This window comes from Periplaneta americana, chromosome 2, assembly GCF_040183065.1.
Source record: "Periplaneta americana isolate PAMFEO1 chromosome 2, P.americana_PAMFEO1_priV1, whole genome shotgun sequence".
Lineage (NCBI taxonomy): Eukaryota > Metazoa > Arthropoda > Insecta > Blattodea > Blattidae > Periplaneta > Periplaneta americana.
Window position 1 is genome coordinate 117,059,262 of NC_091118.1, and position 13,262 is coordinate 117,072,523.

The 13,262-nt window shown below is 35.0% G+C and overlaps 1 long non-coding RNA gene across 1 annotated transcript in view; it reads right to left on the reverse strand.

The window, feature by feature from the left end:
- LOC138694543 (uncharacterized) overlaps positions 1-13,262 on the reverse strand; it is a 33,091-nt gene that overhangs the window by 14,880 nt on the left and 4,949 nt on the right. Inside the window, exon 2 of the long non-coding RNA XR_011330968.1 lies at positions 10,906-11,035. This is a non-coding gene — a long non-coding RNA (uncharacterized lncRNA). The remainder of the gene's footprint in view (positions 1-10,905; positions 11,036-13,262) is intronic.

Below are 13,262 nucleotides of genomic sequence, written 5' to 3' on the forward strand. Positions count from 1 at the left end.
AACGTACTATTACTGCATATTAAATCAATACACTCTCGTTGTTCGTTAATTCTCTGAGATTAAAATGAGTGTGTACATAAATATTATTTTAAGAAATACAGAAAACGAATGTACAAAATAGCCTATCAAATTTTCTGTGCATAAGAAGCTATTTTAATCTTACCTGTCCTCGATTTACTCAGAAGTTACTGTAATAACATAGAATTATGTCCATCTAGAGAAACTACACTTTCCAATGGTGAAATAATAATTGATTATACAAATCGGTTAATTTAGCTTCCGATATTACTTCATACAAACACAGAAACATTCTCTGTAGGCTATGTTTAATAGCTTTCGATTGTTGTTGTCCACGGCCCCTTTTTCGGTTGTTGTTGTCCAAAGCCCCTTATAGACGAAGTCATTTGTTCTTATTTCATTGCATCGTCTTAGATGGCGTTATTTTAATTTTAAAACCCATTTATCTCATTAAATATCAGTCCTATAAAAATTTTGTGAAGAATAAAACTTATCGGAAATCATTTTTAAAGAAACTTTTTTACAAAAATCAATAATAAGCGAGATATTTCGATTTATTTAATTCAGGTCCCCTTATAACCCCCCTTTTAAATAGAGTATTTTGAATGCCATATAGTCTAAAATCTAAGTTACAACGAACTTAATTTATATTCCAATTTCCATTTAAATCGGTTCAGCCATTATCGCGTGAAAAGGTAACAAACATCCAGACAGACATACAAACAAAAATTTCAAAAAAGCTATTTTCGGTTTCAGGGTGGTTAATTATATATGTTAGGACCAATTATTTTTGTAAAATCGAAAATTACCAGAAAAATTTCGGCTACAGATTTATTATTAGTATAGATACACTGGCAAATCAATATCAAGACTTGGAAGAATGGTTTACAACTATACCTAGCTATACTATAGCAGCAATATCAGCATCTTCACCAAAGTAGTCCTTCAAAAGGAAGCAGGTGTTTCTCAGTGTTCTTTCTCATCTCCAACACTTTATCATCTACTCAAATATATCTCATATATTCCCCATCATGTCTCTACCCAGTTGACAATGTATACATATGACACTGTGATCTACTGTCGAAGAAACTGAAAAACATTAGGCCTATCTACATTATCTACAGAGTGATTCAACAACATTCGATTGATAATTAGGCTAAAATATGGAACATTAAATTTAACAATAGAAAGACATCTGCAGTAGTTTTCACCAAATGTCGAGCAGCATTACCACCATTTTTCTTTTCCTCAGAAATGTTCAAATCCCTCATGTACTGAAAACTAAATACTTAGGAATTCCTCTTCATTGGCGTCTCAACTGGAAGAAACACATTTTGAAAAATAAAAACGCTGCCCTAAATCGTCTAAAACAGATCATGCCTTTGCTCTAACGTACTGTCCTCTCCTTACGATGTAAGCTAATTCTATATAAACTATGTATATATTCGAAGTCAAATAACATAATTATACGGCACGAGCTTGGAGATTTGCACCGAATACTATCTTACATCATTTACAAGTGATTCAAAATAAAGCATTTCGAATAATAGGAGGTTATAACTTCTACACAAGACTTCCATTGAGCAATATTGGCTCTGAGTTAAGAGAAGAGGATACTAAAATTTGACTAAAACTCCTTTTCTTTAAAAAAAAAAAAATCCGCTTAAAATAACCTTTTGACTGTATAGAATATATTACAAATAAAATTTAAACCCTAACTCATTGTCATGAAATTTAATTATGCCATTTTTTAAACTCTATTAGCCCACTTCATTTTCCAATCTCATTCGTTTAAAATTTATCGCATTCTCAATCTGATTTCGATTGTTGTGGTTGTTTAACACATTCCCGCGAAAGAGAGAATCGTAGTAATTTGGAAGGCTTCCGCTAGAATAGGCCTACATGTCTCGGGTCCCATTATTTCATACTTGTAACACTTTATTATTATTATTATTATTATTATTATTATTATTATTATTATTATTATTATTGGACTGGCAAGCGAGTACTATGCAGAGTAGATTCAAACAATGGAAATTAATTCACTAGGTTACTTAGATTTCTGTTGGTTAAATTAGATCATATCAATGACATGATTCCTATTGACTTTTGTACTGTCATCGCCGGCTGCTATATACTCCGCCCTCCCAACTGAAGGAAACATGCGAACTGCTGTTAGTACTCACCTTCTCCACGGAGGCGCTGACAGAGTGATACACTGTTGCCGCGGGAACACAAATCTGCCAGAAGATACGCAAGATTTTCCTGCTTATTGATTTTGAATTAAGGTATTTCACCCTCTCAAAACGTTCCGTTCTTTCAATACCAACATTCTTCAGGAATATTGAAATTGTAGTTTTCAAGATAATGTGTCCCAAATTTCCAATATGAATTGAATCGTTAGATTGGTGGCATTTTAGTACAATTGATTTCTTCATAACAGGAAGTATTGTCTGTATTAATGTTTCACACACTTTACTGTTTACAAATTTTACGGCTTCGCAAACAAACTCCTTAATAATATTAATCACCCGCACTAACAACTCAGACGGATAATATAATGTGTCACAATCATCTTGCTTGAAAATTATGTCCAGCAGAGCAGAACTGAATTTAGTTTGTTGCAGCAGATCACTACTTCCTTCACAACATGTTTCACTATGAATCCACCAATATAAGCCAATGAAGCAAGTTTTATTGGTGCTGAAAACGAACAAAGTAAATAATTCAGACTAAAATTTAATTATCTACGATAATGCTAATAACAATAAAAAGTTTTATTAATACCAATAAAATAGCAATAGCTATAGCTTGAAAAATTAAATCCATTCCCGGGCCCACTGGATTAGCTCTCAGACAAGCTAACCACTACAAATAATAATAATAATAATAATAATAATAATAATAATAATAATAATAATAATAATAATAATAATAATAATAATAATAATAACAATAATAATAGTAGTAGTAGTAGTAGTAGTAATAATAATAGTAATAATATAGTATGGTAACTAATAATGTAAAGAACAATATATATTATGTATTCATTCTTACATGGCGCATTGTTCAATTTTTCCAGTATATTTCTTACAGCGCCAGCGTCTGGAAAACTTACAAGGCTTGGGTTGAGGTTGCGCTTGTAATTGTTATAACACTATGTTAAGCTATAATTCTTTTACAAGAGAGGGATGTAATCTTGAGTATCCTATTCAGGGCGAATATTACAGCCCTTAAATCCAACATATCATTATTACCAGAAGTTGTTCTTAGCTTACTGAAAAAACATTTCAATTGAATCACTGTTGAAGCATCTTGTTAATACAAAGTCAAACCCTGCTGACAACAGATATTTGATGCATTTCGCAGTTGATACCGTAGTTAATAGAATATTTTTTTCGTATGTCTCATTGCTTAAGAAGCCTGAGCCGCGTCCTTAATTTTCTTTCTTCATTTTCCTAAGATAGGCTGGAAAATCATTTTTAGCCAGATTAATCTTTCATCAGTGACATAAAAAATGAACTTTGTCCTTATCGAGCTAATTGTTAAAGCTACATATATCATGGATATTAAACCACTTCTGAATGATTTTCATAAAGTGAATTGGTCCTCCGCACTCTTTAAAAGTGTATGCCTTTTCTTGTCCACAGTTTTCTTTAAGATATTCAAGGGCTGTAATTACAGATGAAGAAAATATATCTTTTGCACGTTTTACATTCATTTTCTCCAGGTTGTTAGGACATACATGTTTACGGGTGAGGATTGGAACATGTTTAATTACCTGGGTTGACTGCAACTCATACAGATCTTTCACATGCTGTCCACTTATATCTTTATCACCAGCATGCATTGTTTTTTTCTAGGAAGGCATTCCTCACACTTTTTAAAATGTGGTATTGATCAAAAGCAACAAACAGGGATCTGTTTGGTCGTTAGGATGAACGACTTCTGATATTAGAGACTTGCCATTACAAAGTCGTTTCATCATATTTACATTGCTTTTGTGATTGTCTGAAACCAAACGTAATATGACAATTCCACAGACTTCCACTTCCTTTATAACAGAAGGAGTAAGTTTATGCAAATCCTCTTTGTAAAAAGTAGGCAGCTGGTATTTTCAATTTTGAAGAAATGCCACAAATCAAAAAACAAAGAAAATTATTAGCTAAAATATCATAATTTACTTTTTCTTCCATGGGTATAATGGCATATCTTTCTACATTGCTTGATTCTGGAGTAAAACTGTTCTTTTGCCCGAAAAATGTGTCCAATTATTTGTCATACTGTAGTTGCTGTTCTATTGCCATCTCGTCGACTATTAATGAACAAACTCGCTCAGCTTGATTCAGTTGTTGACATTCAGTGATTAACCTTTCTTTCACGAGATCTGTAACTCCAGTTTCACAATACGTGTTGCCTAAATATCGGGATAGAGTGCTTTTCGACCGCAATTTCAAAATATTGTCCCTAACATGCCGATATCCTTTGGGAGATATAAATTCCCACATTGTGCATGGTTTGATGGTGGATTCTCTTCAGCTGGGTGACTTTTTCTCAAATTCAAGCATTTGTTTCAAAAGGAAACTATATCTCGCATCGGAAGGTTATTTTCATTACTTGTAATTATTCGCGAAGGCAAATAGTAATAGTAGTTATCGAAATTTTTCATTTTATCTTGTGTTTGTTGCAATTGCCTTTCTAACTGACGAATCTTATTATTCGCGCGCCATAATTTAAGTTTTAATTTATTTTTCTCTTTCTGTGCTTGGAGGAATTTGTCATCCATACGACTATACGTTTGAATACCGATACAACAAAGATTTTTATGAGAATCGGTGTCTGCATTATTCCTAAAAATCTTCAGGGTCATCCGAAGTGCCTGAACTACGTTTCCTTTTGTTGTTAGGGGGCAAGATGGGGTGTTTTGTTATCTGCCTTCTCTCTTGTTTGTTTTCTGAAATTTTGTAAGACGGATAAGACTCAAAAACTGAAGGAATCACGTTCTTTAGCAATTGTTTCCTTTTTAATCCAGGATGATAATCTGTCTCACGCAAATGAAGATCTCATACTACATGCTACTGATGAACGTGAATTAAAATTGAGAATAAAATCTGCTCTTGATACTGCTTTAAGCCATTTTTCTTTAAGTTCATCTTGGCTAGGGAACTCGTGGAATGCGACCTCTCTAACTAACTTTCCTACTGTCACTTTTACAGAAAGGGACGCAATAATAAGTAGAATTTTCATAAAACCTATAAGTAATGAGAGGGAAATATTTCAAGTATTTTTACAATAAAATAACCTATATGCAATTCTCTTAAAATATACTGACGTTATGAGATATGTTCAATTCGAAAGTATATTGTTATGTGTTACGAGAATATAAGAGGGGGAAAAGAACAGTTAACTTACGATATGCGGCATCACCGACTGGTACTTTCATTGATAAATAATATTATTATAGGATGTAACTTCTTCTTTTCAGAGTTTAACAATGTGTTAATTTCACGCATTCGATAATTTACACATTCCAATAAAGTAGCTCGCTGAAATTACTTAACTTTACCCCCTGGTACACAGTATCACTCTCTCAGCGCTGTAGTGGCAAAATCATGCACTACGCTAGGTTCGTTATTTAACACAGGCTGCTTGCTAAATGGGAAGGCGGAGTATATAGCTGCAGACGGCGATGGTACTGTAATGTTATTGTATTACAAGCACACCGTCTGAGAAGACATCCATTCCACCAACACCAATACCTCTAGTTAGTTCCTGCTGCAGCAGTATCGTACTAATGTTACAGTGGGCCGTAAGAATAAAGTTGAGCATATCCTTTTACTCTACTATTTTGAAGGATGTGCTTCAGATTTTAATAATAAAATGCAGAGCAAAACCTTCTGCTCTTGATGACGCAATAGGAAAAGAGCACTTGCTTCACAGGAAGAAGCATTTGCTTCGAGCGCAACCTTTTGCTTCAGAATTAGAAAAAATGTATGAATAAAGTGAAGCATATCCTTCGATTCCGAAGCATATCCTTCTAAAAAGTGAAGTCTGGTCAGGAGCAGACTCATCTCTGTAGTTTACTGATCTGGTTGAATTACCAGTCGCATTACGTCGTGAAAAATACTACAAATTACGTTGGTGTACTGTTAGGGAGCAGTATAACAGTTTATATACTCTTAATGAAGAAAATATCCAATGGATTACATCACATTTTCTGGAGGAAACACAGGAGATAAGAGGAGGGGCCCAAGTGCTAGCGCGCTGTCTACAATCCCGGAGGCCCGGATTCGATCCTTGGCCAGGTCGTGTTGGAATTTGTGGTAGACAAATCAGACGTTGCAAAGATTTTTCTCGGGATACTCCCGTTTCCCTGCAACATTCCATTTCATCTATTATCTGCAATAGTAAAAATAGGTTAGAGTGAATTCTTGGGAGTAGTACGGGTTTCCGATGCTGATATAGGAAGGGCTTGGAGCTCCGGTATTGCAGAAGAGATGGGTATACATTGGACCACTATGAGTAAAACTATTATTAATGTATTTAAATATAACGGAAAAAGCGAACAAATGGCTCAAGTTGTCACCATCATTACAAGATATAAACCTGAATAGTTATAGAAATTAAATTTTCCGAGTGTAATCAGTGTATTAGACTGCACTCGTGCGTATTGCTAAACATACACAGCATGGTGATATGGTGATAAAATTAGGAGTATGTTGCAAGCTACATGCAAAGCAAAAGAATGCTTTACTAGTGTTGCAGTTGGCCAGGGTCCGTTCTTGACTGTAGAATAAGGAAAAATTCATCAGTTCGTGATGTGTTCAGTGGATTTAAAAATACTTGTCCTATTGAGTGACGGCTTCGAACCATGGCTCATGGTATCATATCGAAATCGGATTTTTAAATAAAGAGACAGTTATTTATAACAGAACGTTCCTCTGGCCAACTATGAAGCAGGTTTCCCATTCTACAATACGCCTGTACAATGCTGCCTCAAACAGCCCAACAGTCATATTGTTTGTTGCTTTGTGATGCACAATGTAAGCTAGCGAAGTACCTATATGATCATAATTATGACTTTACAAACAATATATAGGATTTAAATGAAGATGAAAATACTGAAGAGCAAGAGGAACCTGCCACTGGAAGGACTTCAGATACATTCACGTCACTGCATTGGTATAATTTTACTACTCGTATTTTATTGATGCACACAGATTAACGTAGAAACTTTAATTAACTATCAGTATTTCTTACAGTAGGCTTAATTATAATATTTAATAATGCTGTTATGGGTACTTCAAAGACGCATGTTAAGAGGAATTTATTAGTATGCCGAATTTTCTTACAATAATTTTTATCATTTTCTGAAATGCTACCTCTTTTTTTTCCTTTTCACTTCTGGAACTTGTCACTTTTTTCTAATATTCCAGGATGTGTAGCTAAAAATATAATTGTACTTTCAAGGGGCACAAAGCTACCGCTGTCTGAATCGGAAGATGCAGTTTTAACCACGTGGAATCCTTATTTAGTTGTGATTGAAATGTAAAGTAAAAGTAAATCCATGGTTTAACAGCCCTGAAGGGCCAAGACCGACCAGCCGGCTGCTGGCCTCACGTTCACATGCCGAAGTAGAGGTGGACGATCATCCAACCAGAATGGAGGTATCGTGTGGTTAGCACGATGATCCCCCCAGCCGTCATAACTGGTTTGCGAAACCGGATTTTCGCTACCTATCGTAGCTCCCCAAGTGCATCACGATGCTGGGTGGGTACCGGACCCATACACTGGCCGAAATTTTATGAGAAAATTTCTTCCCTCACGAGGACTCGAACCAGCGTGCATTCCGTAACGCGAGTCCTAGGCAAGATGCCTTAGACCACGACGCCACAGTGCGGGACTGTGATTGAAATGAGTTTGGTTTATTAGCATCAGAAGGAAACTTGCTTTGTCATTGGAATGCCTACCATTGCTGCTTATCGCATTTATTTATGAAACCGAACACCCGCACTCAGCTGACAAAGAGCGCCGACAAATACACAGTACTGCAACATGAAACGACACAACAACATTCGTGAGCACATGCTCCTGTCTTAGAAGCATAAGGTCGAAGGATAAGGTAGAGGTTATTCTTACAATTCGAAGCATATGCTTATACTTCAACCTCTTGCTTCGGAGCACATCCTTATACTTCAACCTCTTGCTTCGAAGGAAATCCTTCATTTTTATTCTTATGGCCCAGTGACTCTACCGCAAATGGGTTTTAACAGACCCTTGTACTCTTCATCTTTTTGCAAATAGAATCCAAGGAAATTTTCATTCCTTCATCATATTTACACAGACGGAAACCACGAACGGTAGCCACTTCATGCAACTGAATATATATATATATATATATATATATATATATATATATATATCTGTGTGTGTCCACGCCTGTGGAGTAACGGTTAGCACGTCTAGCCGCGAAACCAGGTGGCCCGGGTTCGATTCCCGGTACGGACAAGTTACCTGGTTGAGGTTTTTTCCGGGGTTTTCCCTCACCCCAATATGAGCAAATGCTGTGTAACGTTCGGTGTTGGATCCCGGACTCATTTCACCGGCATTATCACCTTCATCTCATTCAGACGCTAAATAACCAAAGTTGTTGATAAAGCGTCGTAAAATAACCTACTAAAATTATATATATATATATATATATATATATATATATATATATATATATATATATATATACATACATACATACAAGGTAGGTCAAAAGTCGCTTCTCCAATATTCGTTCTTAAGTTTCATACTTGTACACATATACAGATGCCATAACCCATAACTAGAATAAACGAATAGCTGGTGTAAAAGTGGTGGGGTGTCAACCATGTTCGTGTGTCAACTATTTTTCCGATGTCATGCCTTGAAAACAGCCCTTGTTTTGCCGATATGCAATTGATATGACAACGGAATGGAGTACCACTTCATTTTGTTATAGGAGTGAGGGACTTCTTGAACCAGCAATTCCATGAGTGGATTGGCCGTCCTGGCACAACAAAATTGCCACCTAGATCATGCGACCTGAATCCATGTGATTTTTCGCTGTGGGGTATCCTGGCAAATGATGTTTTTTTTTTTTTGAAACAGTCATTCGTGAAAATCGATGAAAATCGTGAGTTATGTTCTTTCATCTGTAAATCAGTGTCTAAACTGTATTTAACTGTGAATCGTCTATCGAAAAACAGAGCCTCCATTTTGAATAGAATCTGTAAAGGAATGTGTAGGGCCTAGTCAAATGTAAATTTAACGTAATTAAGCGTAAGAAAGTGTTTGGGAAAGCCACTTTTAACTCACCCTCTATATACTTAATAAAATACACACATCCTTAATAGTTTTCTTCGACGCATAGGCCTATATTATTATTATTATTATTATTATTATTATTATTATTATTATTATTATCATCATCATCATATTAGCGAAAAATAATTATTTTCGGTCCTACACTTACGACTGGAACCTTTATTTCGCAAATTCTTTGAAATGGAAACACAGGTCGCAGTTTAAAAAAATCGACTCTCTGCCTATGATATCTGATCATTAGTCGCTGTGGTGTAGTGAAGTGTTGAAGAATTCCGGTCCTTCTAATTTCATTAAAGGGAAGCTACAAAAGTATTATAAATTAGCGAAAACTGTTACGAATGCTATACTGGTACTTAATTACTTACGACTTTAAAGGAACCCAGAGGTTCATTGACGCCCTCACATAAGCCTCCATCAGACCTATCTTGTGCAAAATTAATTCAGTCTCTACCATAATATCCCACCTCCCTCAAATCCATTCTTATATTATCCTCCCATCTACGTCTCTGCCTCCCCAAAGGTCTTATTCCCTTCGGCCTCCCAACTAATACTCTATATGCATTTCCGGTTCTGGATTCGCTCATACGTGCTTCACGCCCTGCCTATTTCAAATGTCTGGATTTAATGTTCCTAATTATGTTAGGTGAAGAATAAAATGCATGCAGTTTTGCGTTATGTAACTTTCTCCATTCTCCTGTAGCTTTATCCCTCTTAGCCCCAAATATTTTCCTAAGCACCTTATTCTCGAACACCCTTAACCCCTCTTCCTCTCTCAAAGTGAGAATCCAAGTTTCACAACCACATACAGAAGAACTGGTAATATAATTGTTTTATAAATTCTAACTTTCAGCTTTTTTGGGAGCAGACTGGATGATAAAGGCTTCTCAACTGAATAATAACACGCATTTCCCATATTTATCCTGCGTTTAATTTCCTCCCGAGTATCATTTATATTTGTTACTACTTATAAAATATGATATTTGAATTTTTCCACCTCTTCAAAGGATAAATTTCCAATTTTTATTTTTTCATTTCGTACAATATTCCGGTCTTTTCGGGATTTACTTCCAAACTTATCTCTTTACTTGCTTCAAGTAAAATTTCCGTGTTTACCCTAATCGTTTGTGAATTTTCTCCTAACATAGTCACGTCATCCGCATAAACAAGGAGCTGATTTGCTTTAGTCCACAGTGAATTGGAAAAGCATGTGATAGAAACTGGCTTATACGGACTCTGTTGTACGTTTCACTGAGACACATTTTAATTAATCGAACTAGTTTCTTGGAAATACCAAATTCAATAAGAATATTATATAAAACTTCTCTCTTAACCGAGTCATATGCCTTCTTGAAATCTATGAATAATTGATGTACTGTACCTTTATATTCCCATTTGTTCTCCAATATCTGTCGAATACGAATGCTATAATAAAATAAAGTAGTATCGACAGTGTCTTTGTGAATTAAATTGCTAAAAATATTTCTTTAACAGTTCAATTTCCATTGACTTGAAAAATGTATTGAAATATCATACCTCATTAACAAAGCTCGGAACTTGGGGACTTGTGTCTTTGAACGTGGCTAAGCGACCGGACTTCAATGTCAACAAACTCCCGCTTCCAGCACAGAGGTACTGTAAGGTCTGCTATAAAAGTGGTTCCTGGCTGGAACAACATATTGATAATATTATGGTAGGTTGAAACAAGTAATTTTATAGCATATATATATAAATAAACATGCAAAATATATCAAATTTACAGTTCTGCTCTGTATATTTTATTATAGTGTATGACTACATACATTCGAATATTTTTCGAACCCATACCTTCTTCGTCTGTTAGTTAAACATGATTTGAAACGAAAGAAACTTATTTCCACGTCACATGAAGTGACGGGAGCAAAATTATTTTTTTTTTATTTTATTTATTTTAACTAGCTACCTACTGAATACAAATTACATTTATAAAACAAAAATGTTTCTAGCCACTACCGTAAGAGCCAGGCTCGTGTACGGTGTGGTCTTAGTCAATAATATAACATAAAATTTACAAGGACACTTTACTAAATACAGTAAGTAACTTAATTCAAACCAATAAATACAACACAAGAGCAAGAATAAAGAAGAAAGAGAAAAAGAGGGAAAAATACACATTTAATATAAATTGACAATTCGACAGAAGCCAGTGATATTCAATATAACAAGAATATAGTAGACAGAAATAAAAGGTAAAAAAAAAATACATTTCTTAATATTATATTATATCGTGGATAATTTTACAAATTTATTTTTTAAAAGCTTCAATTTAAAAAAAATTTTAATTTGGAAAATTGTTTGTAATTGTATTATAAAGTCTTAGGCCGAAATAAAGTATTGAATGTTTTCACTGTCACTGTTTCCTGTTCGATTTTCAGTAGTTGCTAGCTGATCTCGTATCTGAGAAAGATAAGTATCCTAAATTTGTCTCGAAAATAGTTTTCAATTTCTATGTCACTACTAGGGAAGGTTCCACTACGACTTGATCCATGGCTATGGACAAATTTTCCACCGATTTAAGGGACTGCAATGTATTTCAATGAATGCCCGTTTCCAATCTCTAGTTAGTGTTTGACACAAATTACAAAATATAAACTCTCCATTCGAAGAAAATAATGTATCTCCTCAGAATTCCTCCACGAAATTCTGTACCTAAATTTTAAGAAATATATTTTCAAACGTATACAATACCCATTCGAATAATACGTATTTTCTTATTTTCAAACAGATCGTTTACCTCTAATTAATTATCCGAATGTCATTGGCTTCGACACGACACAGTTTTCTCTTCCGTCTTCCTGTCATTCGATGTGACCACTTTCTTAGTACACACGACTGTCCCTGAGCACTTGCAGCGTGAGCTTTGTGTACGTTGTACCTGTAACCTTACTCATGCACACGACACACAAGTCCCCAAGTTCCGAGCTTTGCTCATTAAAACGAACACGAACGGACCACAGCCATTTCTTACGAGACGGAACGGAAAGGTTCCTGAAGGTCACGAACGCCTTCTGGTCCGCTCCTGTCCATTTCGAGCCTTGGATTCAGCAAAGAACATGACGGTGATTACTGGAGTTAGGCTTACTGTACTATTTCATTATTTACATTTAAAGTCAGTGGCGGCTCGTGAACTTGTGGATTGGGAGAGCTGCAGTAGATTTCGGTACATACAAATTTCACTTCTTGATACCATTACTAATAAGTATAGTACAAAAATAAATGCATTACATATCGAAAAACCAAAACTTCCTGACTTAGTTGGGAGATGTCTGTAGGACCATTTGCCATAATCGCTAAAAAAAAAAAAAAAAAAAAAACTAATACCATCGATTTCAGTCTGAATTTCAGATCGGCAGACACTCAACTTACAATCTACCAGTTCATTCTGAATTGTCTTAGAATAACCTTAAACAGTGGCATGTTCTAAATGATTTTTGAGAGGCTCGTTTAGATTACTCGTTTTTTCATCATGTCCCCCAAGGGGAAGTTCATATTGGCCACAAAATTTGATACATTCAATATATATATATATATATATATATATATATATATATATATATTTTTAATACTTTCACGATTTTTTCTCACTTCTTGATTATGTTTGACAATGTTTGTTCTGTTCGTTCCACTTAATTGCACAGCAGTATGAGTTGCGTAATATAGCCAATGAAACAACATTTTTCAGGTGAGACAGCGAAGATTCGTGCTTTTTTCATTTTTAAGGACAAATGTCCTAAATCTGTCACACCACTCCTAGTCTATGCAGTATCACCATCAAAGAGGAGGCAAGGAAAAAAAATACAGAATTTTTTTTTTGTTCACATCCACGTAACCACAAATGCTTAGCGTAAATTTCA